The sequence below is a fragment of the Haliotis cracherodii genome, unplaced genomic scaffold (genome assembly GCF_022045235.1).
Source record: "Haliotis cracherodii isolate W230 unplaced genomic scaffold, xgHalCrac1.p SCAF_13, whole genome shotgun sequence".
Classification (NCBI taxonomy): domain Eukaryota; kingdom Metazoa; phylum Mollusca; class Gastropoda; order Lepetellida; family Haliotidae; genus Haliotis; species Haliotis cracherodii.
In genome coordinates, this window is record NW_027266268.1 from 38,174,931 (window position 1) to 38,183,131 (window position 8,201).

Here is an 8,201-nt window from a genome sequence, read left to right on the forward strand (position 1 = left end):
TATTGTATTGTAGAAATTCATCATTCAGAACCGTAAAATTGCTAATTCAACAACAAAGTCCTTGACCTCCAACAGGGACATTTCTTGACAAGGGGTCATTCGTCCAGTATTCGATCAACAACATTGGTTACAACTTTAAGGTGACAACGGCCCAGACCGTTCAAAATGGGATATGACCTCCATGAGCGGCAATGCATCTTCGAATGCGGCGTCGAACTGAGTAGACAAGCGTCCTCACATCGACCGCAGGTATCCGATTCCATTCCTCACGGAGGGCAACGATCAACGCTTGTCTCGCGAAGGGAGGATGTTGACGTTTCCGAAGACGACGCCCCAGCTGGTCCGAGATGTTCTGTGGGTGACAGATCTGGTGATCGAGCTGGCCATGGCAGGACAGTCACGCTGTTGGCGTTGAGGAAGTCTCTAGTAATACGGGCTTTATGGGGTGTGGCGTTATCTTGTTGGAACACCGTCCGTTGTTGACGCTGGATGAAAGGAAGAACCACTGGCCGTACGATATTGTCAATGTAGCGTTGTGCTGTCAGATTGCCTTCGATGATGAGAAGTTCCGTCTTGTCGTCCCCGCAAACGCCGCCCCAGACCATCACACTTCCGCCCCCGTAAGGTTCAACCTCCTGGACACAACAAGGAGCCGTACGTTCACCACGTCGTCGATAAACTCGCGTCCGCCCATCAAGTTTGAAGAGTTGGAACCTGCTCTCGTCACTTAACAGCACTCGCCGCCAATCCCTTTGTTGCCATCGCTGAGTTTGCCTGCACCACGTCAATCTGGCACGTCGATGTTGACGGGTCAAGGTCATGCCCTTGAAAGGGCGATAAGCCCGGAGACCATAATGTCGTAGTCGTCTGGTCACTGTTTGTCTGCTGACCGGATGTCCTAAGCTGTTGGCAGCTGATGACGTCACAGTAAGAAATCTGTTCCTCGGATGAAGTACTCGTAAAAAGCGGTCATCCTGCGGGGTCGTGACCTTTGGTCTGCCACTCCGTGGTCTGTCTGCGGTTCTGCCAGTCTGTCGGAGACGTGCGACCAGTCTGGAGCAGTTCATGTTAATGGCAACCGCTCTCTGTGTCGCTCCAGCATACATATGGCTCTCTCCCTCTGGACAGCGGTGGGGCGGTCGGGTAGCCTAGTGGTTGAAGCGTTCGCTCGTCACGCCGAAGACCCGGGTTCGATTCCAGACATGGGTACAATGTGTGAAGCCCATTTCTGGTGTCCCCCGCCGTGATATTGCTGGAATATTGCAAAAAGCGGCGTAAAACCAAACACACTCACTCACTCACTCACTCTGGACAGCGGTCAGTCTTGGCATGTTCGTTGGTGTTAATCATCGCAACCATTGATAGGGAACAGATCCGTGCGTAATTTATACCCGGGATTGCACGATAATTTGGGAAAGAATGTTTTATAAAAATGCTGAAAAACACCAATATTTCCCAAAATCCGTAAAGCACGTGTGAAGAACGACAGAGAACATGAAGGCTGTATTCGTGAAATAACTATCTGGGGTATTTCCAAATAACGACATCCGATGAGCTTCCATCGTTGTTTTTGTGCGTTTGTTTAGGCTGACGAAATTAATTAACATGCGCCCTGTGTCTGAGATTCAGAGATTACAGGTAACCAATCAGTGTTCTTGAACACAGTAGTCCAGTCTCTTGTCACACTCAGTTGCGTCAGCGAGCAAATCGGCAGATAGTGAACCCCAGCTGGCAGTGTTAGACAGCCGAGAAGAAGATTAGTGCCCCTTTAAACCTACAAGCCGGGATATAACTGAAATATAAATACTGTTCAAAGCAGTGTTAAGCCAAACTCACTCACTTATTCAGAGCCATGCCGGTCCCCCAGGCTTGATATTGGGGGTACTTTTCCTGTATAAACATGCCTTTCATTTGGATGTTATGGCCGCAATAAATTAATAGTTACAGTTTGATTGATTTTTTAAAAACATGGGAGACAGGAGACATTTAAATTTAACGTTTTATTTTGTTCTTATCGACCTACTTTAGGCATATGTGTACAATTGCTGTCGACGGATGCGATTCACATGCATCATGTGTGTTCAGTAGGGCTACGTGTTGCTGAGTATTTTATCAGGTAAAGAAAGTAGAAACACTCATATTAACGATACTTCTATTTCTAGGAATTTGAGGGCATTAAAATAGTGTAAGGCAGGATGTTTTGTTGTCAGGCGGGCGCGGATGAACATCAATTTATTAAAGTAGCGAATAAGGTATCGTATAAAAACAAACAAAAAAACCCATCGGACAATATCATTTTATCCGAATGCTACTATTTGGTCTGTGAGAATTTTCTTTTAATGAATATTCTAGCCGTGTATAAAATTGCCTCATTGAGAAACTCACTGGCTTGTGATTATTTCTGTAACTCACAGTGTAGCCGCGAATAGCTGCAATACTGCTGATGCGGCTTTAAGCAATACTACTCACTCACTCACTGACGGTGATAGTTAATGTTTTCACCATCATTGGACATTCATGCACACAATTTCTTTTGTAAAATATATTGAGCATGTTGAGGGTTTTATTATAAAGTACATAGGAAACTGTAACAACGGGAGATGACTCAGACTTTGTGTATTTAAATTACATAGCATTTTCAAGCTCAAGTCATAAGTTTGCGAAATGCTACTTGGAGAATGAAGAGCATGAAAGAAGCATGACAAAAGGACTACTAACGTGCGCATGGGCCTTGACCTTATGATATTACGCACGCGCACGGACAGCGTCTAAAACGCGAGAACACGAGAACGCGAGATCGCGAGAAAATGAAATGTCGCATTCTCGCGTTCTCGCGATTTCGTGTTTTTGTGGCCTAATTTGACAAGTCGAGATTGCGAGATTGCGAGATTTTGCATCATGTTCAAATGTCGCATTCTCGCGTTGTCGACTTTTGACAAAAATGGCTATGTACCAAAAACACGAGAATGCGAGATCGCGAGAACGCGAGATTTTGGCCAAATCTCGCGTTCTCGCGATCTCGCATTCTCGTGTTTTTGGCATATTTACCTCGTTTCCAAAGGTCGAGATCGCGAGAATGCGAGAACGCGAGAATGTCCCTTACAGTATTCCATAGTTTTGTCCATAAATGTTCGTAAGTGGAACATCATGTAAAGATGCCGTTTACAAAGGATCTCACAGTCCAACATTCGGGACCATGCGAGTCATTCAGGAACAACTTACAGAAAGGAAGCTCTATCTGCAACTGGACCGCTTTTTCTGAAATACCCATACCAAATGCAGGTGCTGTGCATGGGCTGGTTTACATTCAAGCTCGAAATAGATTCACAAGTTGCGTAGTTTTGGGAAGATATATTATTTCATATATGTGATAGATACCACCTGTCAACTACACGAGTGGCAGTGACTGGTTATATTTAGATTCACCCCCAACTGCCCTCACAGAAACAACGTTGTTTGTGTTTCTTTTATGAACTTTATGAATTATCTTTTAGAATAGGTATATATATTTAAATAATACAGGTTGTTGTCAGTCCAGTTATATTTTTCAAAGAATACACCTTATACTTTATATGCGTAAAACGTTTTTCATATGTCTTTTGTAACACGTCGACGATCACTCAATTTTTCAAAACATTTCATTAAAGAGTTAAAGTGAAAAAGTATCGATGGTGTGAGAAGACCAGGGATTGATATTTTTCAGTTAACCAGAGTTCGATAATGTGAGTACACCACAGATCGATAATATGAATGTGAGTAAACCACAGATCGATGGTGTGAGTACATCAAAGATCGATGGTGTGAGTACACCATAGATCAATGATATGAGTAAACCACAGATTGATGGTGTGAGTAAACCACAGATCGATGGTGTGAGTAAACCACAGATCGATGGTGTGAGTAAACCACAGATCGATGGTGTGAGTAAACCACAGATCGATGGTGTGAGTAAACCACAGATTGATGGTGTGAGTAAACCACAGATTGATGGTGTGAGTAAACCACAGATCGATGGTGTGAGTAAACCACAGATCGATGGTGTGAGTAAACCACAGATTGATGGTGTGAGTAAACCACAGATCGATGGTGTGAGTAAACCACAGATTGATGGTGTGAGTAAACCACAGATTGATGGTGTGAGTAAACCACAGATTGATGGTGTGAGTAAACCACAGATTGATGGTGTGAGTAAACCACAGATTGATGGTGTGAGTAAACCACAGATTGATGGTGTGAGTAAACCACAGATCGATGGTGTGAGTAAACCACAGATTGATGGTGTGAGTAAACCACAGATCGATGGTGTGAGTAAACCACAGATCGATGGTGTGACTAAACCACAGATCGATGCTGTGAGTAAACCACAGATCGATGGTGTGAGTAAACCACGGATCGATGATGTGAGTAAACCACAGATCAATGCTTTGACTAAACTACAGATCGATAACGTGAGTACACCACAGATCGATAATGTGAGTACACCACAGATCGATAATGTGAGTAAACCACAGATTGATGCTGTGAGTAAACCACAGATCGATAATGTGAGTAAACCACAGATCGATGGCGTGAGTACACCACAGATCGATAATGTGAGTAAACCACAGATATCGATGCTGTGAGTAAACCACAGATCGATGCTGTGAGTAAACCACAGATTGATGGTGTGAGTAAACCACAGATTGATGGAGTGAGTAAACCACAGATAGATCGATGGTGTGAGTAAACCACAGATTGATGGTGTGAGTAAACCACAGATCGATGGTGTGAGTAAACCACTACAGTGCATAGAGAATGCGGATAATACTTTCGCCTTCGTACAGTGCATAAAGGGGCGACAATGGTACAGGGAATCCCCTTCCTCGGTGATATTCGATTTTCATGTTTACGTTCATAATTCTTCACTTCAAGGAACTGAATAAAATACTGAATAAACTCTCTGTTTAATACAAACTGACTTGATAATTTCCTTCATGTTTGGTCTCCAATGGCCATGAAGAGAAACGTGCGTTAAACCCAACTCACTCACTATGCTATGCTATGCTATGCTATGCTATGCTATGCTATGCTATGCTATGCTATGCTATGCTATGCTATGCTATGCTATGCTATGCTATGCTATACAGTAAAATCAGATTTACGCTGACACAGTGACATGTTCCAGTTCCCTGTGGGCCCCTCTGCTTCCATTAAACATGACCTAACAAATGTTGCATTTGGGATTACCCTTCCTTAAGTAGTAAAGTACAATTTCTAGTACTTTTAGGCATGAGTCCCACCTCGGATTCGAACCCACACTCTCAGAGTGAAGCACCAAAACGCCAGCACACAAAAGTCAGCGATCTAACCCACTGAGCTGGGACTCACCTAAAAAGGTACTACAATCTGTACTTTACTAAGGAAGCGCTATCCCAAATATAACATTTGTTACATTTGACCACTTTCTAAATGGCATTGTGTTGTCATAATCATGACCTCGCGCTCAAAGCGTGTTGAGTTGCCTCCCGTCCCTGGTATTTCCTAATCATGTCTGACAGCAGTTGGTTGTGAAGGGTTTGTTTAGACGGGAATATCTCAGTTGTCACTCTCTGTGCAGCAGTCATCTGTCGTACAGTTAGCTCACGGTGTCACGTTCAAAACTGTTGGGGCCATTACACCAAACGGCGATCGCTCTGCGCTCCTTCTGCGTCCTCAAATTTGACTAGAGCGCAGTGGGGTCGCCATACTCAAGAAAACTAAATATGTTACTTTTGTCAATGTCACTGCGTTCCCTGAACGACCTAGGCGTTCACTGTGCGATATATCTGCGCTCCCTCTGCGTCTCCTCTGCGTTCCCTCTACGTTCCCTCTGCCTCCCCTCTGCCTCCTTATTGCAACTAACTACCGCGCTGCCACCCCTCTACGACCAATGGCGATCGCTCAACGACCTTTCAGTGATGCCTCTGCCTCCTTTCTGCCTCCGTTCTGCCTCCCTTGAGCGACATACATCGACGGCGATCTCACTGCGACTGTTTTAAGCAGGTTCAAAACTTTACCGCCGACCTGGCAAAACTTAAGAAACGCAGAACGGTTGCAGAAAGGTCGCCGTCCGGTGTAATGGGGGTATAAGTATTCGATGTGTGAACAGAGCCACGCTCATCAAGGCGATCGATCTATGGTTTACCCACACCTTGGATTTATGGTTTACCCACACCTTCGATCTATGGTTTTCCCACACCTTCGATCTATGATTTTCCCACACCTTCGTTCTATGGTTTACCCACACCTTCGATCTATGGTTTACCCACACCTTCGATCTATGGGTTACCCACACCGTCTTTCTATGGTTTTCCCACACCATCGATCTATGGTTTACCCACACCGTCGATCTATGGTTTACCCACACCTTCGATCTATGGTTTACCCACACCGTCTTTCTATGGTTTTCCCACACCGTCGATCTATGGTTTACCCACACCGTCGATCTATGGTTTACCCACACCTTCGATCTATGGGTTATCCACACCGTCGATCTATGGTTTTCCCACACCGTCGATCTATGGTTTACCCACACCGTCGATCTATGGTTTACCCACACCGTCGATCTATGGTTTACCGACTCATTCGATCTATTGTTTACCAAAACCATCGACCTTTTGTTTACCCACACCATCGATCTCTTGTTTACTCACACCATCGGCCGCATCATTTACTGAAAATGTCAAATGTCTTTGGTTTACCGACACCACCGATCGCTGGTATACTTACAGTAGCCTAGTGGTTAAAGCCTTCCCTCGTCACGCAGATGACTTGGGTTTGATTCTCAAATGGGTAAAATGTGTGAAAAGCTATTTCTGGTGTGCCCAGTCGTGATATCGCTTGAATATTGCGACCAAAAACCCAACTCACTCACTTACTCTTATGAAAGGGGAGGGGGATACTAGAAAAAAATCCATTACTTATCTCAAGCTTCACATAAAAAATGTTAGCTGGACAATTTACCAATTTTTAGTAGCTGTTGTGATGTTCCCCGCAGTTTTGAAGTGTTAAACATTACACTATGTTTTGACTTGTCACCAGTGATATTCACTCTCATTTGGAATGCGTTAAACATCAAGTGTCTGGCTTTACAGAGTTTAATGCATACACAAAGCTGTGTTTCATTTGACTGTCAAACCTAGAATCTTCAGCACTTATCTGAAAGTAGTGACACAGGACAAGGGTACAGGTGGGGGGAGGGTGGTTCACGCCTCTACCTGACAGCTGCTCACATAGCGAGTGCACGTTGAACAGGTAGGTTCAATCATTTACACATTTATTTACTCATGTGAATATTATTGTTTCATTGTATTACGGATGGTGTCTTAATTGAATGAGCCCAGTGTCCACGTGATCCGTTTGCATACAAACCGTGCCGTTACATGTGTATTTTATGATGTTTGGATTCCTTGAGGTAAAGTTCTTATTGTCAGCTTTTGTGACACATGCTGCATAGATGACTGTTATACAAGCATACATTTGTACCTGGAGTGAGTGAGTGAGTGGGTGAGTGGGTGAGTGGGTGAGTGGTTGAGTGGATGAGTGGGTGAGTTAGCAGTATTCATTCATAACTTTATTAAGACGACGCGTAGAGAGTCCAGTCGACTGCATGAGCAATGGCCACACCGTCGGGGCAACATAATTCACACAGGGGTACCATAACTCACACAGGGACACCATAACTCACACAGGGGTACCATAACTCACACAAAGACACCATAACACACACAGGGACACCATAACTCACACAGGGGTACCATAACTCACACAGGGACACCATAACTCACATAGGGGCACCATAACTCACACAGTGGTACCCTTACTCGCACAGGGTACCATAACACACACAGTGGTACCATAACTCACACAGGGGTACCATAACTTACATAGGGGTATCATAACTCACACAGGGGTATCATAACTCACACAGGGGTACCATAACTCACACAGGGGTACCATAACTCACACAGGGGTACCATAACTCACACATGGGTACCATAACTCACTTAGCCAGGGGTACCCTAACTCACACAGGGGCACCATAACTTACATAGGGGTATCATAACTCACACAGGGGTACCATAACTCACACAGGGGTACCATAACTCACACAGGGGTACCCTACCTCACACAGGGACACCATAACTCACACAGTGGTACCATAACTCACACAGGGTACCATA

General features: G+C 44.5%; 1 pseudogene; it reads right to left on the minus strand.

The window, feature by feature from the left end:
* Positions 1 to 266: 266 nt before the first annotated feature.
* Positions 267 to 5,988, minus strand: LOC139458690 (ice nucleation protein InaU-like; annotated as a pseudogene).
* Positions 5,989 to 8,201: the final 2,213 nt, after the last annotated feature.